This window comes from Nycticebus coucang, chromosome 2 (assembly GCF_027406575.1).
Source record: "Nycticebus coucang isolate mNycCou1 chromosome 2, mNycCou1.pri, whole genome shotgun sequence".
In the NCBI taxonomy this organism is placed as follows: domain Eukaryota; kingdom Metazoa; phylum Chordata; class Mammalia; order Primates; family Lorisidae; genus Nycticebus; species Nycticebus coucang.
Window position 1 is genome coordinate 103,927,062 of NC_069781.1, and position 24,444 is coordinate 103,951,505.

Consider the following 24,444-nt stretch of genomic DNA (forward strand, 5'->3'; position numbering starts at 1 on the left):
TACACCACACAAACCACACACACAGCACGCACAGGCTCTACACAAAGGCCTCTTTAAGCAAATGCATGTTTCCCACTGTACCCTCCCTCTGCATGAGTAGTGTCCAGACACCTAAAAAGGGGGCTCATTGTGGTGACCTAGTTCTTAAAGTTCCTGCTGCCTCTGGACCCTCTAGAAAGTCGGTCAGAGGTGGTGGGTCAGGGTAAAGGTGTCAGGGCAAAGAAAAATAAAGAGTATTTCCTTCCTGCTGTCTGGACCCTCGGAAGCCCCAAGCCGCAGGACCGGCCCGACCGGCCGCCGCCCAGCCCCGGCCCCGCCCCCCGCCCGGTTGCCATGGTGAGCAGGCGGCGGCATCGCGGCCCGCGCCCCTGCCCGCCGCGCAGGCTTTCCACGTGCGGCTTTGTCAGGGCTCAGCGTGTCCCTGCAGCTGCGGCGACGAGAAGACAAGGCGGCTGCCTGCGGGTGCCGCGGGGACCTGCGGGGCTGGGCCGGAGGCAGGACCGCTCGGCAGGACCCAGCCCTGGGCTGACGCTGCCTGACCGGAGCTGCCCTTCCCGGCCGCCGGCTCTCTTGGGACCCGCCCCGGGCACCTCCCGAAGCTGTCCCGGCTGGCTGAGTTTGTCCGTGCTCGGCTGTGGAGAGCCGCGGGCTTTTCTTGTTTTTTCTTTCTTTCTTTTTTTTTTTTTTTTTTAATAGTTTTCGTCCTCCAGGGAAGGCGGTGAGTAGGATTTGAAAAGGTGGAGACTTTCCCTTGTCTCAGGTGGCTTTGAGAGCCCTGTGGGTCTTTTCCCGGGTATCCTGACTGAGCAGCTGCTCATTTTCCAGGGGGTGGGGATGGTGGGAGCCTTCTCCAGGAGGAGGCGGCGGCTGCCTGGAGTGTAATTTGAACAGGGGGTTTAATCAGCCCTCTGCCCCTCTTCAGCATGGCAAAGTTGGGAAGGAGCTGTGGAAGGCCACCGTGACGGCCCCTGCGGCGCGTCCTGGGGTCCCTGGCTGGTGGACAGAATGATCCATATTGGACGCTGTAATGAGACCTGTTTTTTATTTTTCTTCTGGATTTACCCCCCCTTCCCCACTCTTTCCATTTCTTTTCAAATGAATGAATGGAAGGAAAAATAGTGTGCTTAAAAAACATACCATTGCCTATGAGGTTTCCATGGAGACCCCATGTCAGACTGCCTTTTCTTTCTTTGTGTTAATGTTACTATCCTTGGTCAACATTTCCCCTAAGTGTCGCCTCTTGTAAGGGAGAAAATAAGACCAGGTTGAAAAGGGGTGCGTTGCCATGTGGAAGTTTGAGATTCATTAAGACAGCTAGCTTTTGGGATAACCACACCAGGAACTTTATAGAAAGAGGCTTGGAGGGTCATGGCCCTGATTTGTGGTTTGTGCCTCTGGTCCTTGGGGACTCCAGATTGTCATTGACACTTTGGCTCTATGTTTCTTGGGTTCTGTGTGTGTGAATCAGGATAGTTAAAATTGTTGTCATTTTCTAGGATAAATGAAAAAATGGGCATCATTGTCTAAAATCAATTTGAAGTGAAAATAATGAGTGTGTTGTATCTAATGCATGTGTGTTTGTGTGTGGGAGGGGGGTAGGATTTAATTTTTAAAAAGATGACAGCAAACACAGCTCCAGTGTCCCAAGGAAGTCATATTGTACAGAAAAGTTACACATTTCTCAGTGGCAGTGAATCCCAGCTGCTCTCTAGCAGCCATGCTTCCTTTCCAGGGTCCTGTGTTGGGGCAGTGGATGGCTAGCGGAGGCTAGCTGGCTTTAGACATAGGGTCCCAGGGGCCAGGGGCCCCTCCTGGCTCAACAAAGGCCATTGGCTCACTCTGTCTGCTCCAGGGTCAGGCTATGTCTTGAGGGCACCTCCTTATCCTCAGGCTTCAGGACTCAAAGAGAGCACCATTAGGCAGGGGTTGGGCAGGGGCCAGAGGCCTCAGTTTTCTCATCTGCTAACTGAGATCATGAAAGCTCCTTCTCTGGACCCTTGCTAATTGTCATGTGGTTCCTAGCTAACTTTCATGGTCTTGGCTCTGCTCTGAATGCCCATGAGAGGGGGGTCACACGTGGTCTGGGGTGTCACATCCTCCTGCCACTGTGGGGTATGCAAACTGAGGGGCTGGTGCCTGAAAGGGGATGTGGATAGAAATCTGGCCCCATTCTACTGTGTTTTTCCAGCTATAAATGGGGTCATGTGTCACCCACTGTGGCTTGCTCTTGGGTGAAGGAGCTGAGGGATGCATTTGCACTGTGTGTGGCTCATATGGGAGTGTCTCATCCTCAGTTATGTCTAACAACTTTGTGCCTATCTGCAGTGGGGTGGGAAGTCTGCCCACCCTCTCTGTGGGGGAGATGTGCACGTCCGTTTCTCCATTGTCCCTATATGCCCCTTCCTCAGCTTATGAGCATGACTGCTGACTGAGGCCTGCAGCATCAGGTCGGCGTCAGAGTGCATGTTCTCCAGGACATCCCAAGGTGGTGCACCCAGGGACTAGTATATGGGGATGCTTAGGAACAGAATGGGTTTGGGGTATGGCTGTGGCTTAGCATTCCCAGGTTCCCTGGGGCCACTAGGTAGTTCTCAGCCTGGCATGTGTCTGTGTGGGCTGGTGGTCCTGCAAGGTATGAGATGCTCACATGTGTAAAGATGTGCCCAGAAAGCAGGGAGGCTGAGGCTATCCCTGGTTGTGTTGCTGTCACTGCCCTTATTTGCTGGTGAGGGGTGTGGCCCCTTCCTCCTACCACAGCCCGCTGAGGAGCTCTCCCTGTCCTTGCTGCCCAGGGAGCCATGTGCCCACCAGCAAGGGCTCAACTAACTAAGTAACCAACCAGCTCATCAGCTCCCTTCCTTCTCTCCGTTGTCTCCCCTTTCTTCCTACCCTCTTCTCTCTTTGCTTGCATCCCTCTTTCTTCCTTTTTTCCCTTTCCTTCTTTCTTCTTTTGTTCACATCTTATTATGAAAGGATTTGGTTCAGCTTAATGTACAGAGGATAAAAATAACCAGATAAATCCTTAAGAGCATCTATGCAGAGAAGTGAGATGACTTTTAAAAAGAAAAGAAAGGGGGAAAAGTAATAGAAAAGTGAAAGCAGGTTGTATTTTCCAGGTAGATCTTGGAGTGGGGACAGCAAAGCCTGAATACACTTGTCTTGAGTTGTGACAACAGATGGGGGACAAAGTGGGTGAGGAAGGGCCATTCTAGGTTGGCAAATTTAGTACAGGAGCGGTTTGGAGAATAAGAGCCCCTAAAAGACTGTGGATGGCTCAGGGACAGTGCTATTCCCTCCACCTGGATGGGCAGAAACGGAGGCAGGGCCCTCCAGCTCTGGAGGTCTGCTTCTCACATAGAGCTGGCTGCCTCTGTCCATCTGGCCCTGAGAAGTGTGAAGAGAGGTGGGTGGCCCAGGAGAAAGACCTTGGAAGTGGAGGGAGCCCACACGGTGAGGGCTGCTTGGACACCAGGACGCTCCCAATTCAGGTCTAGTGTGTTCACAAAGGAATCCAATTAGTCTTTTAGAAATTTTACTGCAGGGCTTTTAAAATGAAAATGGAGAGTATGAATATATACTTGTTGAACAAATAAATGAGGAAGGCATCTTATTTTCTGGAAGCTAATTTCTAGTCATTCTAATCATGCCTAGCCTGTCTTCTCTGGGTAAATTATTTTGCATCTCAGAATAGTCCAGCTAGACATAATCAACAAGGTGGAATTTTTTTGTTGAATTTGTCTTACGCTGAACTTGTAACATCCTAAAGTAAACTGCACCTCGTGTACACTTTGCTTCTTGTGTTCTTAGTCCTTGAAACATCTGTGCCCCAAGGATCTGTGCAGCTGCTGTGGTAGTGGTAAACTGAATGAACAAAACTGCTGGCTTGGCCGGGTGCGGTGGCTCACGCCTGTAATCCTAGCAGTCTGGGAGGCTGAGGCGTGTGGATTGCTTGAGGTCATGAATTTGAGACCAGCCTGAGCAAAAGAGACACCCTGTCTCTACTAAAAATAGAAAAACTGAGGCTAGAGGATCGCTTGAGCCTGAGTTAGAGGTCACTGTGAGCTATGAAGTCACAACACTCTACCCAGGGTGACAGCTCCCCATCTCAAAAAACAAAATAAAAAAACAACAAAACTGCTGGCCTTTCACCACAGGCATGAAGTAGGCTTGCAGGTCCTGGTCAGCAGACCCTGACTTTTTCCCCAGGTATAGAATAGAGGAAATTTGACGGTCTAAGATCTTCAGTGGCAAAGCGGGTATCTGTTCCTCTGATCTTCTCCATGATCGTTTTCCTTAAGTTTGAAAAACTTTTGTCTGAAAAACAAACTATGCTGCTTCAGGGATAATTAATTGCCCTAATCTGTCTATTAGAGACCATTCATGACTCCCCAAGGGTTTCTTAACATGCCCTGGTTTCCAGCTCATGTGCATGTTGCATGGGGTTCATGGTGGGTGTAAGCAGATGTTCATAAATATCTCTGTTTATTCTCAAGTGTATGCAAAGGACACATTCATATATTATTGTTGAAATGAAAATGTAAATAAAGCTGAAGCCCTCCCAGCCTTGTCCTCCACCTTCCAATTCAGAAGCTGTCCTTAACACTGTGTTGCTCAGACCCCTGCTGAGGGACATGCCTCCCTTTCCTTCCCTTCCTTCTTCTTTTTTTCCTCCCTTAAGACCATGCTGCTATAAGCATCCTTAGGGGTCTGCACTCCCATCTTTTTTAGTTATCTTCTCTTCCCAGACCTCCCAGCTCAGCATTGTATCCTTAAAAGAAGACCTCTAAATAAACGCATGCTGAATTCTGAATAGTCTTTGGTTAATCAGGAGCTGGGACTAAAGACTGAAAAGTAAAGGGTGGATCCAAGTGATGGTGAAAATGCCACTTGGCAGAGTGAGATGTCTAGATTGGGCATAGAATGCACAGGAAGGGTCCCTGCATCTCCCTGAGCTTATGAGCAGTTCTGGTTGACGCTGTGCAGCTGCCCCTTAACAATGCTGGAATTATCCTTTATTCAGGCCCTGATTGAGTGGGGGCGTGGCCACCCCTTTATTGCCTTAGTTTTTATGTATCACTGTCTATTTACATATTGATAATTTTTTTACTTGCAGGATAAAAAAAAAAAAAAAGGCACCAGCACTTTGTTTAAATATAGACACATCAGAGCTTTTTATTAAAGATAAGAAACAATTGCTTCCACTTCAGTCTTAAATGTTATCACAGCTGACCCTGCTCTGTAATTGTCTCCTGAGTGGAAAGCTCTCAAAATGTCACTTTGTCTAACAATTTGGAACTGGGATTGCCTCTCCAGTTCAATGCTAAAAGCTCCTCTTGGCTGAGGTGACTAAACTGTCAAATATTTTTAAAGCAACTCTTTTTAAAAAATATATGGACATTAAAGGGAGTGAGGCTAGTGAGCTCCTCACACCTCAGTGTTTTACATGTGTTTTCCAGTAGCCTGGTGTTGAGGGATATTCGCCCCATATTGGGTGAAGGGCCTCAGCCAACATCACTTGTACAGGAGCCTCACGCTTCCAGATCTGAGCTTGTCCACACTCCTAGCTGCCTGATGAGGAGAGAGGGCAGGTTATGTTAAAGGCAGTGCCAAGGTTTAGGAAATAACGTCTATCTTTGGACCAAATGCAATTTCAGTTTAAAGCAACCTAGAAAACTTTTTGCAAAAAATGTATTTTCAGAAAGCAAAATTATACTTGGAGTCCCTTCTTTTTTGGTTTCTTGACCACATTTTTCCTTAGAGAGATTTACAACAGCTAAGTAGCAATTAAATTTTCCATACGTAAACAGATGTGGAGATAGCTGCCTTTTATTGGGCAATAGTTTCAGGTTAGGAATCTTGGATGAGCAACAAGAAGCTTTTATTCTTTTAATTTTAAACATGGCTTTTCTCCCAATTACAAATATAATAAGTAGCTTTTTTTTTTCCCTGTGAAAATATATATATTACTGAGGAGCATTGAGAAGAAAATTAAAATTCCTGGAAGCTCACCACCCAGAGACAGCCGTGGTCAAGGTTTCCCTGGGTCTGTCTGTTGTTAGGTCCTATGTTCAGTGGGACTTGTCTTAGGACCTGAAAGCTGACAAAGATGCTCCCCATCTAAAGCCCATTGGAAATAACTACTCTGATCTCACCCCTTCTGCCCCTGGCTAGTCTGATATTTCTGTGGCTTTCTCCTATTCTGTCAAAGGGATAAGAATAACTCAATGTAGACACTTTGTCCTATCCTTGGGGACTGAAGGGTGCCAAGAAGGAAGTGAGACTTGTGGCTCTTGGTTCCCCAAAACAGGCGGGTGACTGGAGAAGCATCTGAGCTCTGACCCCCGTGCCTTTGCAGCCCTAATGGCTGGCTGTGACTCTAACAATTAAGCAGAAAGGCAGGTACAGGGGTCACATTGTTCAGGAGGAGTGGCAGCCTTGAGGGTCTCTACAGGTCTCCTTTGCAAACTGTCTTCAGAGTCTGCAAAGTGTTTGTCTGTAACCTAGCAGCTACTCAGAAAATGGTTGTTGACTGAGTAAAGGCATCCGACTTCTCTGAACTTCAGTTTCCCCGTCACTGAATGGGGTTCTTTCCTTGCCTCCACCCCCTCTCCTTGAGCCCCTGGCTTCCCTGTGCCCTGCACCTCGGGCTACATCCTAGTAGTACCTGGGCTGCATTTCACTAGTTTCTGAGTGGCATGGCCTTGACAGTCCACCTCTCTGAACCATAACTTTCTCTTCTGGAAGAGGAGAAATAGAGAGGATGCTTTGTTCACCTGTGTTTATGGGAACTCAAAGTCTGGCTGGAGAATGACAGTGATGTGAAATCTGCCAGTCTGCAGATCCTGGAGTTTGTGTGGGCAGTGAAAGAGGTCTGGCCAGGTAGCCAAGGAGCTGAGGGAACAGGGTGATAAGCAGGACACATGAGGGCAAGAAAAAGTGCTCTGAGTGCTGTTGGTGAGGCCAGGTATAAGGCCGGGAGACAGGCAGGGGCCAGGAGGCCCAACTCTGATTCTGCCGAGGAATTCTGTCACTCATCAACCTGCTGTTTCTCCTAAGAGCCAAGAGACTCCATTAGCTCTTTTTTTTAAATTAAACTTTTTTTATTTTGAAACAACTGTATAGTCTTATGCAGTTGTAAGAAATAATAATATAGAGCTCCTGTGGGCCTTTATCCAGTCCCCTCAATGGGACATCTTGCACAATGGCATAGGACAGTATCATAGCTGAGAATTCAATATTGGTACAGTCTAGATGTAGATCAGCCAACACCACAGAAACCCTCCTACTGCCTTTTGACATCCTCCCCCACTTCCTGCCTGCCCCTGACAGAAGCTAATCTGTTCTCTATTTCTATAATTTTGCCATTTTAAGAATGGTATATAAATGAATCATATAGTGTGTAGGCTTTTGGACTTGTCTGTTTTTTTTGGTCAGCATAATTTCTTGGGATTCCACCTGATTGTTGGCTGTATCTATGGTGTATTCCTTTTTGTTGCTGAATAGCATTCCATGGTACGGACATAACACAGTTTAATCACTCATTGAAGAAAATTTGGGTTGTTTTTGACTATTAAGAATAAAGCTTCTTTGACGAAAAAAGAAACAAAAATTAAAAAAAAAAAGCTTCTCTGAGTATAGTTGAACAGATTTTTATGTAAATATAAGTTTTTATTTCTCTGGAATAAATGCCTGGAAGCACAACTGCCGGGCTGCAGGATAGTTGCATATTTAGTCTTGTAAGAACCTGCCAAACTGTTTTTCAGGGTGGCTGCACCATTTTACATTTCCACTAACAGTGTATGAATGATCCAGCTTCTCAGCATCTTCATCAGAATTAGGTGCTGTCACTATTTTTTATTTTAGCTGATCTGATAGGTGTGTAGTGATACCTCATTGTGATTTTGATTGGCGTTTCCTAATGATGATGATAACATCTTTTCTTTTCTTTTTTTTTTTTTTATTGTTGGGGATTCATTGAGGGTACAATAAGCCAGGGATGATAACATCTTTTCATGTGGTTATTTGCCATCTGTATATCCTCTTTGGTGAAATGTCTCTTAGTATCTTTTACCCATTTTCAAATTGGATTGGATTACAGTTGAGTTCTCAGAGTTCTTTGTGTATTTTATAAACTAGTCCTTCACTGGATATGTGGTTTGTAAAACTTTTTCTCCCTGTCTGTAGCTTGTCTTTTTGTCCTCTTCACAGGGTCTTTTACAAAGCAGATTAAAATTTTGATGAACTCTTTATTTGTCAGCTTTTCCTTTTATGGATGCTTTTGCTGTCAAGTCTAGGAATTCTTTGCCCAGGCCTAGATCCCAAATGTTTTCTATTTTTTCTTTAAGTTTTATAGTTTTACACTTTACATTTAAATCTGTGATCCATTTTGCATTAAGTTTTGTGTAAGGTTTGAGGTTTAGATACAGGTTCACTTTTTTCCTATGGGTGTCCAGTTGTTTCAGCACCATTTGTTGAAAAGACTGCTGAATTTGTGCCTTTGTCAAAAACCTATTGGCTGAGCCTGTCTGGGTCTCTTTCTGGTTTCTCCATGCTGTCCCATTGATCCTTGTGTTCATCCCTCAACCAGTACTACACTGTCTTCACCTCCGTAGCTGCAGATGAAGCCCTCATACTGTGTACAGTAATTCCTCACACTTTATTTCTCTTTGTCAAAATTGCTTTAGCTATTTAGGTCACATGCTTTTCCATAAAGATTTTAGAACAAATGTGTCTATATCTATACAAGATATTGCTGGAATTTTGATAAAAATTTAACTAAACCTGCTGATCACTGTGGCAAGAATGGATATCTTTGTTGTTATTATTAGTCTGGGAACACATGTCTATTTCTTTTTTAGATCTTTTTTTTTTTTGTAGAGACAGAATTTCACTTTATGGCCCTTGGTAGAGTGCCATGGTATCACAGAGCTCACAGCAACTTCCAACTCCTGGGCTTAAGCGATTCTCTTGCTTCAGCCTCTGGAGTAGCTGGGACCACAGGCGCCTGCCACAACGCCCAGCTATTTTTTGTTGCAGTTTGGTGGGGGCCGGGTTTGAACCCGCCACCCTCAGTATATGGGGCCGGCGCCTTACTGACTGAGCCACAGGTGCTGCCCAATTTCTTTTTTAGATCTTTTTATTTCTTTCACCAGCCTTTTGTAGTTTTCAGCATATAAGCTTTATGAATGCTTTGTGAGGTTTATATTTAAATTTTTTTTGAGTGTAAATGGTGATGTAGTTTTAACTTTAGTGTCTGCATGTTCATTGCCAGCATATACAAATTCAAGTGATTTTTGTGAATTGATTTTGTATCTGTGACCTTGCTGAACTCACTCGTTAGTTCCGGGAATTTTTATAGCTTCTTGGGATGTTCTGCAAACATGAACAATTTTATTTCTTCCTTTCTTTCCTTCCTCTGCATTCATTTTAGTTCCCTTTCTTGCTTTATTTCACTGGCTAGAACATCCACCACTACACTGAGTAAGAGTGGTAAGAGCAGATATCCCTGTCTTGTGCCTATTTTTAGGGGCTGGTATGGGCTGAACTGTGTCTCTGTGAAATCCATGTTGAATTCCCAGCCTTCAGTACCTCAGAATGTGACTATATTTAGAGACGGGGCTTTTAAAGAGGCAATTAAGTTAAAATGATGCTCTTAGGGTAGGCTCCGATCCAGTGTGACTGGTGTCTGATATGAAGAAGTGACCAGGACATAGACACACACAGATAGGGAAGACTGTGGATGGCTATTTGCAAGCTAAAGAGAAAGGCTTCTGGAGAAAGCAATTCTGCTGACACCTTAATTTAAACTTCAACCTCCAGGGCCGTGAAAGTAAATTCCTGTTGTTTCAGCCCCCTCAGGCTGTGGAACTTTGTTATGGCAGTCCTGGTAAACTAAGGCATCCCCCCTTCAGAGCTCCACAGGCTACCACTGTTCTGACTTCATGGACCAGTTCTGCTTGTCCTTGAACTTCACCTCATGTAGTCTTTTGTGTCTGGCTTCTTTTGAGATGCATCCACATCATTGTTATATCAGTAGTAGCTCGTTCCTTTTTCTTGCTGAGTCATGTTCCCTGCATAGTACAGCTACACTGCACTTTATTATGCTTCTCCAGTTGATGGGCACATGGTTGTTTCCAGTTTTGAGTTATTGTGAGTACAGCTGCTATGAACATGTGTGTACAGGTCTTTGTGTGGACAGGTGTTTTCTTTTCTCTTGGGTAGATGTCTAGATGTGGAATTGCTGGTAATAGAGTTTGTTTAACTTTGTGAGAAAATACCAAATAGTTTCCCAAACTGGTTGTACGTAGTACAATTTTCTGTTTCCGCTAGAGTTTTGCATTGACAGTCCTATTTATTCCACATCCTTGTCAACGCTTGGCATTGTCAGTCTTTGTAACTATAGCCCTTCTGATGGAGGAGTAATGATACCTCATTATGGTTTCAATTCGAGTTTCCCCGAGGACAGGGGGTATTGACCACCTTCCCACATGCTTATTGTCCATTTAGGTAACTTTTTACTCAAAAACCCATTGCAGTCTTTTTCTTATTTTTTAAATTGACTTTTTTTTTAATCCTTTTCTACTTTATTACTTCAAATTAACAACCACGATAAAGCTCAAAAAAGTCCAATATTCACACAGGAAAAAAGTACAAAATTCCCCCCAAAGTTCTTCAGTATTTTTTTCAGTTTTTTAAATTACAAAGTAATGAAAAGCTTTGCTCTGTGATTAAAAAAAAGCGGGGGTGGGGTTTGGGGCGGGGGAGGGGAAACAGAGGTAAATAAATTAGGAAAAACACACAGAGAAAACAAAAATAAAAACAAAACCAGGAGTTAACTAGGAAGGATGGGGAAATCCAACACCGTGATCCTAACCTCAGGCTCCTCCTCCTCAGAAAGGTAAAACCTGGGGAGAGGGGAGACCCCAGGTGACTATCAGAACCAGGGGAGTAATTTATAATCCACAGTCAGATGTTTTTAGAAGTAGTGTCCACAGATTCTGCCTTAAGACCAAGAATGGATGGTGGGGCTGGCACAGGCTGATGACAGTCTAGGGGTGGTGAGGACCCTCTGTGCCATGAGGGATGTGGATGTCACAGCCCACTCCATGCCCCTGTTAGGAGACATGGGAGAAAGGAATTCACCCTGGGAGGTGGGGACGTAGCACCTGCTGCCCTGGGGAACACAGGTCAAATATAGCCACAAACACACAAAACAAACACACAAAGCATCTTGGCCCTACTACCTCTCCATCCACTCGAGGTCTCCAAGGAGAGGCAAAGGAGAGGTGGGGGGTGTATCTCCTCAGTTCCGAGGCTCATAATACCCAGTGGGACCTGCTTTTGAGTGACCACACCACTTCCTAACGTGAGTTCCTCCAGCCACTTCTGATGGCATGTGAGACCCAGCTGCAGCACTAAGGCGTTCCTCTTCTAGCAAGTGGGAGCAGTGGCAGAACAGGTGGCTGGGCTGGGGACTTGGCAGTTGCCTCCTGTGGCCCAGGGTTGTGGGGATGAGCTGGGCAGCCAGGGAGCAAGGTTCCTCAGTGCTAAGGGTGTCCCATCTTCTTGCCATTGGCCAAAAAAAAAAATTAAAAAAATCCACTGTTGGTTTTGTGCTGGGTCTTTTGAGTGGTTTTTTTTTTTTTTCAATCTTATCGTTGTTGTTTAAAAGAAAATACAGTGAAGACCCTAAGCAAACACTGGTACAATGGTGGCACTCCTTACTTCCCAAGATGGTCAAATGGCATGCTTGTCTGTGAGGCGGGGATCCAGGAGACCTCTTGCTGCCCAGTGAGGACGATACGTTGGAGGGTGTGCCCCTGTGCAGCCTCATACTACTCACCTTCCTCTCCCGGTCGACCCATGAGATCGCTCTGGGAGATGTATTGCCAGCTTGCTGGATGCAGGAGGCTGGGGTGGAGGCCACAGGTTCGGCTGCACTGCGGAGCCGGTTGGCAATGGAAATTGATATGTAGGAATCTTTACATATTCTGTACACAAGTCTTTTGTCAGATATATGTATGGCAAATGTTTTCTCCCAATTTCTGGCTTCTGTTTAAAATTTTTTCTTAAAGACTTCATTTTTTTTAGAGTAGTTTTATGTTCACAGTAAATTGAGAGGAAGGCACAAAGGTTTCCCATATATCCTTACCCTGCCCATTCAGAAATGCCCCCATTATCAACATCCCCCACCAGAGGACACCTTTTTTACAACTGATAAACCTGCTATGACATATTACCACCTAGGGCCCATATATGTCTTCTCTTTTCATGCCCCTAATGGTACTGTTGGAAGAGCAGAAGTTTTTCATGTTGATGGAGTTGTTTATGAAGTTTTTCTTTTGTGGGCAGTGCCTTTGAGATCCTAAGAAATTTTTGTCAATGTCAAATTCATGAATATTTTCACTTATTTGTAGTTGTAGCATTCACAATTAAGATTTTGGTTCATTTCTAGCTATTTTCTGTGTCTAGAGTGAGTGAGGTGAAAAGGGGGGGGATGCTCTGGGGCAATTACCTAACATGAGGAGTCAAGTTTCATTTTCTTAGTATGAATATCTGAATGTCCCATCACTATTTGTTGAAAGGACTTTATCTCTTCTTGTGAATGTGCATTGGCACCTTCATTGACAATCAATTGAACAAATAAGTGAAAATCTATTAGTGCCATTGTTCTATCTATCCCTATGTTGGTAACCACACTATCTTGCTTTTAAAATTTATTTCATTTTATTTATTATGATAATTGTATTATTTAATAAAATAAATTACTTATTATAATAAATCTTGAAATATGATAACTGATTGAACCAGTTCTCTGCTTTTGGACATTCAGCACATCTCCAACACTTCCCTGTTAGAAATAGGAGTGTACAGATTGTCCTTGTTCATTTGTATGGGTATTTTGGAAGGTTGATGCCTAAAAATGTGTCCCTATGTCCTCATGTCCCCATGTCTTTATATCCTCATGTCTCCATATCACTATTTCCCTATGTCCTCATGTCCCATGTCCCTGTCTTCATGTCCCATGTCCCATGTCCCTGTATCCCAACTTCCCCATGCCCTCATATTCTCATGTCACCAATCACCATGTTCCTATGTCCTCATGTCCCCATAACATCATACCCCTATGTCCTCATGTCCCTATATCCCCATGTCCCTAGTCCTCACGTTCTCATATCCTCATGTCTCCATGTCATCCTATCACCATATCCCTGTGTCTCCACTTCCCCATGTCCCCATATCCTCATGTCCCCATGTGCCTGATCACCATGTTCTTACATCCTCATGTCCCCATATCTCCATATTGCCATGTTCTTTTGTCCTTATATTCTCATGTCCCTATGTTCCTATGTCCTCATGTCCCCACATCCCTGTGTTGCCATATCCCTGTATTCCCATGTCCCTATGTCCCCATATCCTCATGCGCATCACAAACCAGCCTAGGACAGGGTTTGCCTCATACCATGTTATTAGTAAATATAAGCTGCTTTCCACTCAAAGGCTGCAAAATCACCAGGGGTAACATGACTTCATTGAGAAAGTGCACCTGAAATTCACCTCTAGACACCAAGTGGACACTTTCCCCACAGAAGGCAAACTAGTAGCAGCCCTGGGAAGGAATAGTATGTGGTGGGGGGTAGTGAGCCCAGATTTTGTCCTTCTCCATGTTAACCGAGTGATTCATCCTCTCCTCACTGATTTCTAAGACATTTCTATTGCGTTTCCTTCTGTGTACACATGCAAAGGTGCACACATGTATACACAAGCATGCACAGACCCACACACCCATCCTCACCTGTAGTCTTGTACCTGGCACTTTAATTGGGCATACCCATTTGCAGAACTGTCTCTTTGCCAGCCTTTGGGAAGCCTGAGGCAAGGTCTTCGTTCTTCACTCCTTAAGATCTTGGCCTAGACTTAGGCCTGGTCTTAAATTCTCCCTCTCCCTTCCTCAGTTGTGAGATTTGGAACAAGTTAACTTCTTTCTGGAACTCTGCTCCTTCATCTGTGGAATGGGAGATAATATACCAAATTCATGGGTTTCTTGTAAGTATTTAGACATATAATGCCAGGAAGGGCGAACATAATACCTGATATGCAGTGAGTTTGTACACATAAGGCCTGTTATTAAATGACCCCTATGTTCTGGCTCTTGGTGCACAGAGGTGGATACATACTCCTCACTTGAATGGTGAACCAAGAGTTAAGAACTGGGAAACCAAGAGCTTGTCTATGGTCCCTATTGGGCATATTACCTGTTCTGGGTCAGATGCCTCCCTTCCTTTCTGGATGGCTCTGTATTTCTCACAAGAGTGGATGCTTCACCTGGGAACACCTCCACCCTGATGCTGGGCAGGAAGTCACCCTGAGGTTTGCTGTGCAGTGAGTTGCTTGGGGGTGGATGACAGCCTAAGGGGATGCTGAGGGCATGTGGCCTTTCTCTGAAGAGTCTCTGACTCCATGAAGTTATTCAGGATCTTTGAGATTGAACAACACATGCAAACCATCACTATGGCCCCTAGGAGCCCTCCATAGTGGCCAGGAGCACTTCAGGATTGAGGAACCATTTTGACTATTGGGACATGAATGGAGTAACTAGACAGAGAAATTAGAATGTTGCTACTTTCCAGAGCACTCTTCTCTGATCTACTACCCCCAACTGCCCATCATCCCTTGTCCTTTTTCCTCATGAAAATATTATATCCTTTGCCTATTAATGCCTAACAAATTACCCAAAACTTAGTGGTTTGAAACAATAGTAAATACTTATTAACTCTGTTTGGTTTTAGTGGGTCAGGAATTTGAGTATGTCTTGAATCTCTCTGGTTCAGGGATCTTCCATGTGGTTATAGTCAGATGGTGGCTGGCCCTGTGGTCTCATCTGAAGGTTCAACTGAAACTGAGGATCTATTTCCAAAATGACTCACTCACATATGGCAAGTAGGTGCCAGCTGCTGGCTGGGGGCCTCAGATCCTCCTCACAAAGGGTTCTCTTTAGGACTGCTTAAACATCCTCATGACATGGCAGCCAGCTTCCCCCAAGATTAATCCAGGAGGTAAAGGCAGAAGCTGCAGTGTTATATATGGCCTGGCCTCAGAAGTCACCCTATCATTTCCATAGTGTCCTATTGGACACTTGTGTTCATGGATCAGTCCTAGTCACAGTGGGAAGGGCTACATAAAGTGTGATCACTGGGCTGTTGGAGGAGGAGGCTGGCTGTCACTAACTTATTTCTTCTTGGATGGCATCATTCGCAGATGGAGGCATCACTTCCTTTTGCTCACCACTCGCTGAGGAGAGGACTCTTGGCCTTCGTTCTGCTTTCAAATGTTGACAACTCCCTATTCCCTACCCCCTGCTCTCTCTCTGTCTCTCTCTCTCTCTTTTTTTTTTTTTGAGAAGACTCTGTTGTCCTGGGTAGAGTAGCATCATCATAGTTCACAGCAACCTCAAACTCCTAGTCTTAAGCAATCTTCTTACCTTAGCCTCCCAAGTAGTTGGGACTATAGGTGCCTGCCACAATGCCCAGCTAGTTTTTCTGTTTTTGGTAGAGATGAAGTCTCACTTTTGCTCAGGCTGGCCCACTCTTTTTTTATGCTTCACTTGGCACAACCTTGCCTTTTGGATCGTCATCCCTGACCTTCCACTGGGCAGCCAGCATTCACCTCATCCTTAGTTCAGTTCTGTACTCCCAAAGGACCTGGGCCTCAGCCTGAGTTCCCTGGTCCTGATGGGATCCTACCACTGGCTTTCTGGCTCAGGGAGGTCACGAAGGGGAACAGCTGAACCAGATGATGGTCGCAGGTGCTGTCCTTCCCAGTCTGAGATGGTCCAGGGCTGTCTCTTCATGGGGGTCTGGCCCCTCAGGGAGCAGGAACCAAGACTCCAGGGCCTGAACACTGGATGGCAAGCAATAGTGATTCAGATGACAGTGGCCAAGATCCTTTGAGCACCTGCCATGAGCTGGGACCGCCTTCCTCACAAAAACTCAAACATGTCTCTCATCTTTTCTTTATTTTATAGAGGAAGAATAGAGACTTAAAAAGGCCCAGTGATGTGCCTGAGGTCACACCACTTATGTGCCAAGGTGTAAGCCTGAATCCAAGCTCAGCTGTCCTTTGAAACACTGGTCATTCCATCCCTGTCACAACTGGGCATGGCAGCTCAACTTCCTTAGATGGGTGGGGGCTGACAGGATCAGACAGAAGCTGGGGACAAACTCCATATGCCCATGTGTCCTGATCTGGGATCTAAGGGCTGGCACGTGGCATCTCTCAACTGCATTTTTGTTGAGTGGATGAACAAATGCTCCATGAGGGTGTCACTGTAATGCCCTTCCAATCTTCTTGGGTTAAAAGGAAGAATACCTGGAAGATGAAATGAGTACACATCACAGCCGAACATCCCCACTTGATGCCCCGCAAACATCTGTAAGTATTTAGAGGAGCTGAGACTCTGTATCTAGCTGGTGTAGACAGTGTTTGGGAACTTGTGGAGGAAGTTTCCACTTCATATTTTGTGGAAAGGTTAAAGGAAGTCACTATGAGTTGCAGAGATCATCCTGTTAACTGGTCCCTTTGATGTGTACTTTAGCCATAGCTTGATTTTATTTGTCACACATGTGACATTTCCTTTGCGCGAGGTGCTGCCGTAGGTGCTCATGGATAGTTGCTTGTGGAGCCTCCTCATGGCCCTGTGAGGAACTGTAGCCCAGTCTGACACCAAGGATATCGAGGCCAGAGACATCACTTTGTTTTTAAAATTAGAATTCAAGGCTGGATTAAAATGTCATTCTAAAATTGAGGCAGAATTTGCAATCTAAGGCTCAAAGGCTACGTGTGTCATTTATTGATTCTCCCCCAAAACAACAAGGGAGCCCTCCTGGTGGGTCTGTTCAGGGGGTTGGGTGCTGGGCCTTGCCTGAGCAGCTCTTATGGGCCATGTATCCCAGGGAGCACCTTGAAATAATCTATTTGCGGCAGAGCTTCTTCCTTTTCCAACTTTCTGTGGCCGTTTCACAGTGCCCACCCATAAAGTTCTGAGGAAGCCTCTAATGGTGTTTCTGAGCCATTTCTGGGCTTGTCTGGTCTGGATTTGGCTCCCTGACTACCTCCTAACAGCCTGACGGCCTCTGCAGCCAAGCCATGGCTCTATTTTGAAAAGCCCACTGAGGCAGAAGCAGGAGGATGGTGGGTCCTTTGTACCTGGAGCACTCAGGGGCCCCACAAGCAGCACCTGTTAAACTTTAAACCAGCACTGGCGGCTGCATCTGTGGCATGGCTGAGAGCTGTGGATGGTATGTATGCAGGTGCCCCCACCAGCCTGCATACACACCTCCAGAACCAGCCAGTCAAGCTCCTCTCACTCTGCGTAATGATACGGAAATGCAAATACACCATCATTTTGTGACCCATATTGCGAAAATTAGAAAAAGGAAGTTGTGTTTTGCTGTTGCATGAAGTTCAGCTCCAGAACAGAAACACACTCAACTTCGGAAACTGGTGAGTAGGATTTGGCTCCTAGGGTCTTCCCTGAGCCCTAAGATCCTGTCTGGTTTTGTGAGTGGGACTTTGGGGTAGCGGGGGAATTCAGAGCGGGAGCCATTTGAGGGAGACGGATGTTTTCAAGGCAGGAAGCTGCCTCGGTAGTGCTGAACAGTGTCTTGTTTTTGTTCTGTTGTCTTTCTGTGGGTTCCTCTGGTGTTATTTGTAAAAAGTCAGAGTTATTGTGAGCATTGAATGGCAAGTGTGAGAAGTCTTTGTAAACTGCGGAGTGCCAGGACAGTGCTGGCCATTGTCTGGGGAAAGCTCAGGCTATAATGAAGTGGATGGTGCCTGCCTGTAACCTAAGCAAAGCCCAGCAGGGGCCCACCTCCCAGGCTGATTGGATGCAGGGCAGCCTGTCCTGGATGGCCTGCAGGTGCACCTGCTCCAGCCGCTGGGACCCTTGCCCAGGTGAGGGGGAGCACTTGGGTCTTCCTCTGCCTGAGCAAAGCAGGGTGATCCCGGACATGTCTTGGGGGCCTAGGTCTTCCCACACCGTGTGGCTCTGAAAGCTTCCTCTACAATCTGTTATTTAGGTATTAACAGAAGAGGGCCTATGTAGCGTGGCACTACTAGGAAGAAGAGCTGAGCCCACAAGGGTTTCCTCGGGACACTGTCCAGATAACAATGGACAGTTGCAAGGCCATATTGAGAGGCTCACAGCCTGAGTGCAGGGTCACAGTGACAGTGGCAGTACAACATGATGCCACTACAATTGTGCCCTCTGTAAAGAGCAGGCAACAAGGCCCAAAGGGCAGGGATGTGTTCAAGGATGTAGAGCACAGCCACACCCAGAGTGCCAGGCTCCTGGGACCCAGTGGGGTTTACAGTGTGGGGCTTCTGTTCTTGTGGATCACCAGCCTGCTTGCATGACCCTAGGGTTGGTAAGTGCTGTGGGGTGGCGAGCTGCTGCCAGCCACTGTGGGTAACAGAAGGGCGGGCCTGGGGCTTCTGAGACTCAATAGGAGAAAGGAAGCTAAGGCAGCAGGGGACAGGAACTGTGGGGCACAGAGCTCCTGGTGGACCCAGACCCAGCACTATGACATGGGTAGCTGCTCAGACTCTGCTTTGATTTCCTTGTCTGTAAAGTGGCATCTAAGTTGTGCCAGGCTCAATACATTTTGAGGCTGGATATGTTCAGCACAGTTCTGCTGTTCACATCTGTCCTCACCAATACCCATGGCAGATGTTGCTCAGCCATTCTTGTAGGAGAGGAAACTGAGGCACAGAATGCTCCACTAGCTTGCGCTGGACCCCTGGCCTATGCATTGCCTGGCTGGGCCCCAACACAGTTCTGAACCCAATAACTTGCTCAGCGGTCCTGGAGTTGGGTGGGGCTGGCCAGAGAGGTGTGGAGGGGAGGAAGTGGTTTGTCCCCAGCTGGGCTGTTGCAGGCGGCTGGGGCCCTCTGATTCCACTCCTCAGGAGGTTAAGGTTTGTGTCTGCACAGAGACCAGCACCTCCTAGTGTGGGGGCCCCGCAGGACCACACCAGGCTGCATACTCTGTGCAGAGGCCTGCAGCCATGCTCTGCTGATGTTACAGCTGAAATGACCCACCGTGTGAGGCCAGGAGGGCCACAAGCCTCAGAGGACACAGCTGGCTTGGCTGCCCTGACCTGTGGACTAGAACAGTGACCCAGGGAGTGGCTGGTGCATTTTCGGGGAGCTCTTGCTGCATCCTCCCAACCCTGCCCCCATGGGCCTAGCCAGACCCCCATTTACAGATGAGGAAACTGAGGCTTCCCAGTAAAGGGAGGGGCAAGGGAGTCAAAAGCAGATTGGGTAGATGTGTTAACCAAATGTGTCTGGCTCTGTGGAACACTCTGGTGGCCACAAGGAGGCTCAGGGCCAAGCATATCCTGAAGACAATGAACAAAGACAGAAGGAAGAGCAGAGCAGGTCACTGTGGTGCCTGCCCGTCCCTGGGTGGGATGACCATCCGCTGGTGGGGACCAAGCCAGCTTGGGAAGGAAATAGGAGATTAGGGTACGCTTCATTCATCCCTGACATTTCCTTCCATCTGTTGGTCCCTCTGTTCTGCAGATAGTATGGGTCCTGGTGGGTTATACTGGAGCTGTGTGCCTGCCCCAGACTGGTCTCTGCTAGCTGCAAGGATGGGGTGGGGGCAGGCCATGTGTGAAGTAGAGGCAGGCATATGTGGGTCTGGGGACAAGCTGGCTGCTGCCTGGTGACATGCCCCTGTACCCAGACATCCCCAGTTCTGCATGTGAGATGGACGCTTGGCCTCCCTGCTCTTCCCATGTGGTGTCCGCTTCTCATCTTCCCCACTGCCCCACTCACTCACCCCTGACAGGCCTCCTTGTCTCCTCTTCAGCTTCCACTACACTTTAAATATCTGAATGGGATGCCACTCGCCAACACGACCCCTGGTGGCCCTCTGCTGTGAGATCCATCCTGGTACCCATTGGACTCAACCCCACCCCCTCCATCTCTGGTCTTGCCTGGGCATGCTGCAGCCCTCATGGCCGGGCCTACTCACTCTCCTCTGCCCTGGTGCCCTCCCTCAGCCTGTGATGCTGTTCCCTCTGTCTGAGCCCCACTAAGAGATGGGGGTGACTGGTCACTTAGGTGCTGAGAGTTGGCATGACCTGGTCACTTAGGTCTTATGAGGTGGGATGACCCGGTCACTTAGGTCTTATGAAGTGGGATGACCTGTTCACTTAGGTCTTCTGTGCTGGCTGATGATAGACCTTCCAAATCTTCCCTGGGGTTTTGGGTCCCTGCAGGTAGCTCTTGCAAGTCATGTGTGGCCATGGGAGGTGAATGCATTGTCTGGGCCTCCTTATCACAGTCTTCACCTGACTAGTCACAAGATGTTGTGGCAGAGCCGGAGCACTGCAGGACTGCAGGAGATGGACTTGGACTTTCCATGATCTCAATTTGGATTTTTTATTTTCAGAATTTGTACTCCTCAACCAATGCACATGTTTATTTGTTTACATAAAGTACTTATTAGAAAGGAAATAAAAATTCCTTGCAATGTTGATTCAAAATCTATATCTTTATTCACCAAGAATTTTACCAAGTTCTACTATGTGCCAGGCTGAAGACCATGGGAAGGAGATGAGGTTCCTCCTGTGTCACATCTCGGGTAAAGAGGACAGGGAGGAGGAGGCAATTGGGGGAGGAGAGGGTGTGTGTGGTCAGAGCAGCATGGGAGGGAAGCTGTCCTTCACAGAGGGAAAGGCTGTGCAAAGGCCCTGAGGTGACTCCTGGCAGAAGGCTGGAGGCAGAAGAGAGTGCTGAAGGGATGTCAGAGTGGACAGCGGGCAGAGGATTGCAGTGCAGATTGGAAGCTTTTGGAAGGTTCTTGTTTGTCTCGTTTCATTACTTTTTAGAAATCATCGAACTTGTCAAACATATTTAAAAGTAGAGATAATTATGCAATGAACCCAGGGTGCCCCTCAGGGAAGTTGAGCTAACCTGTACTCATGGAAAATACAGGGGGGTGCTTCTTAAGGGTCCTGAGAGTTGCAGGTTCAACTGTTTCCCCTCAGTGCTTTATTATGAAAATATTCACACATAGAGCAAAACTCAAAGAATTTTGCAGCCAGCACCTATGTTCTTACCCCTGAGAGTCTACTTGTTTGCACATCTAGCTACCTAGGCAGGGAAGAAATATATTTTATTTTAAAGGTTGAGATTTTATTTTTGTAGTTGCTTTTTTGTTTGTTTGTTTTTTTGAGACAGAGCCTCAAGCTGTCGCCCTGGGTAGAGTGCTGTGGCGTCACAGCTCACAGCAACCTCAGACTCTTGGGCTTAAGTGATTCTCTTGCCTCAGCTTCCTAAGTAGCTGGGACTACAGGTGCCTGCTTTGTTGCAGTTGTCATTGTTGTTTTAGCAGGCCCAGGCCAGATTTGAACCCACCAGCCCTGGTGTATGTGGCTGGCGCCCTACCCACCAAGCTACGCACTGCCCTGTAGTTGCTTTTTATGTTTGGCAATGGAAAGTGATTTTTAATTCATGGCTATAATGTTTGTGTATATATTCCTTCTAGATAAAAATAAAAAGAGGAACAAAATAGAAAAGAAATGAAAAATATAAAAAACATTTAAAAAGAGAAAATAAAAGAAAAATATTGAGTAAGTATGTAAGTAAAAAGACTCAGTAAAAAATGGTATAAGGTGCTAATTTCCTGATAATATCCTGCATGTGACATGGCCCAGTCTGAACATGTGCTGGGACTTCTTGTTACAACCACCTGCATTGGACCTAAGGCATCCTGGGGCTTTCTATCTCAGGCTTACTATCTTTGGGAGTTTCTTCTACTTTTTACTTGATTTTACCATGTCCTGCTGTAGCTGAGAGGGCCTTACAGCCTCTGTGACAGGACGTGGGAGCACCTCAGGTAACACTAACCCACAGGACTGATGAAAGCATATGAAATGGCCAGTCTAAGGTATAGTTGTTGTGCACTGCCTTGGGCTTGGGGACTCTTTACAGTACTTTTCTTGTGTCCATTGTACAGACACGGAAACTGAGGCTCAGAGAAGTTGAGCTTGTCCCTGGTTGTCCACACAGTAAAGGGCAGAAACAAGAGCACTCTGGACATAGACTCTCAGGGCCAGCTACTCATACACACCCTTCACTATGATCTTATGAGGGGCTCCCAATGCCTTTCAGTCTGGGGGTTGCTGTTGTGTCCTAAGAGACCCTAGAGGGCTGGTCTGAGGCCAGAACTGGGGCCCTCCTAGGAAGCTAGAGCTGTGTGGAGCTTCCTATCAGCTTGACTCCAGGGTAGGTGGGGTTGGCTCCATCTCCTCCCATCTCCTTTTGGGTTTGCCACCCGCTCAGTGAGGCAGCCACACTCTCAGGAATGTAACCCCCCAGGAGATTGATCCTGCACTTCCCCACAGACATTTGTAATCATACCAGAGCCATCAGGATGGCATCCTTGGTCTGTGCCTCCATGCACACTGTCTCCCAGCCTCACCCAAGTTGTGACACCACACAACTTGACCAGGGCCTGCTCCACCCTGAGGTCTGTGGGAGCCCCTGCTCAGGGTGCCAGTTGCCAGAGGTGCATGGATGGCTGCACAGTGGGGACCTAGGGGAGGGAAAGGACAGGGGAGCACAGATGGACACCATGTGCAGCGGCCTCAGAAAGGGGCACTAATGATTCACCTCTTGTGGATGCCCCCAGCTGGGCCAAGGAGCTTGCAGGGCGACAGCTGGCCTGGTGCAGGGCTTTGTCCTCAGTGGGCCAGGTGGGATGTGTGGAGAAAAGGCTGCAGGCATAGAGGCCCTGGGTTCCTGCTTTTGAATCATGGTCATCTTGCTATGAACTTGCAGAACTTCTGGTGAGAACCTTCCGAAATGCATTTTTAAAAAGTTTTTCTTATGAAATACACATTAACACAAAATGTGTCACCTTAACCATTTGTAAGTGTACAGTTCAGTGGCACTAAGAACATTCACGTTGTGCAGCCATCACCACCGTCCATCTCCAGAACTTCTTCATCTTCTAAGCTGAAACTCTATCCCCATTAAATACTAACTTCCCATTCCCCCTCCCCAAGCCTCTGGCAGCCACCATTCAACTTTCTATCTCTATGATTGTGATGACTCCAGGTTCTTCCTTAAGTGGAATCATAGAATATTTGTCCTTCTGTATCTGGCTTATTTCATTTAGCATTACATCCTTGAGGTTAGTCCCTGTTGTAGCATGCATCAGAATTCCCCTTTTTTTAAGGCTGGACAATTTTCTATTGTATGGACAAAGACTACATTTTCTTTACTCAGTCCTCTATGGATGGCTGCTTGGGCTGTTCCCACCCTTTGACCATTGTAAACAATGCTGCTCTGAACATGGCTGTGCAAAAGTCTATTCAAGATCCAGCTTGCAATTCCCTTGGGAGAAACAGTGGAGTCTTGTTGGCAAATGGTGTTGGATATAGCTGCTCTAAGCAAAGCTGCTGCATACCTAGAGAGGAGGTAGGGCCTGGCCCCCAGCTAGCCTGCCCACCCGCTGCATGGTCACAGCCTTGGTGCAAGAGCTACGGGTTATTTTTACTTCCTTGTTTTTCCATACTTTCTAAGTTTTCTAATGAGGACTCATATAGTTTTAAACAGTATCTCTTTTAAAGGTAGTCTGAGCCAAGGGAGAGGTGCTATGTTGATGCATCTCCTTTTCCCCCTGCTCTGCTTGGCCTCACGTTCTGTCTTCTCCAAGATCCACCATGCCCACAAGCAGTCTGAGAATTTCTCAGCTGGAGACCCCAAGGGGATGACTCTGTGCTTCCAGGCACCTCTGGGTCATGGAACAGCTTTAATTCAACCAGTCACTGGTCAGTCCACATGGGCATGGCCAAGGTACCTTGGGACTTATTCTCTGCTAACATGTCCTCTGTGAGATTGGGACCTAAAGGCACCAAAATGAAGCCAAGGAGAGTCTGTGTGGTTTTCCAGTGGTAGCCTGTGCCCTGCAACTGCTGGTGTGAGCAGCACAAGCAGTTTATTTTGTTGCTGGTGGCACCTTCACTGTTTGGATTCTCTATTGCAGTGTAACCAGCCACCCAAATGTAGGGTCTGAGCAACAGCCACCCTTGTCACCCCATCACATGATTCTGGGGCTCACTGGCTCTCACAAAGTTTCTCTTAAAGCTCTCGCCCACAGGGCTGGGACATACCTGTGTGGCCTCCGTGTGGCTGGGGCTTCCTCACAGCATGGTGGCTGGCTTCCAAGGGTGAGAGTCCTAGAGTTGTGTCTTCTGATCTGGCCTTGAAGGCCACTCAGCCTCATGTCCACTGTGCTTTCTGGTTACAGCAAGTCTTTAAGGCTGGTCTGTATGTTAGAGGCCATACAGGTATGTCCCAGCCCTGTGGGCGAGAGCTTTAAGAGAAACTTTGTGAGAGCCAGTGAGCCCCAGAATCATGTG

At 46.9% G+C, this 24,444-nt stretch overlaps 1 protein-coding gene across 3 annotated transcripts in view; it reads left to right on the plus strand.

Moving 5' to 3' along the window:
- Window positions 1-437: 437 nt before the first annotated feature.
- FGD3 (FYVE, RhoGEF and PH domain containing 3) overlaps window positions 438-24,444 on the plus strand; it is an 81,468-nt gene continuing 57,461 nt past the window's right edge. For 2 of the 3 annotated variants that reach the window (XM_053577843.1, XM_053577861.1), the window contains exon 1: window positions 438-718. The gene's annotated coding sequence lies outside the window, so the exon portion shown is untranslated. Of the gene's footprint in view, window positions 719-17,419; window positions 17,503-24,444 lie in introns of those variants that run through there. The other variant, XM_053577851.1, reaches the window with a different exon arrangement.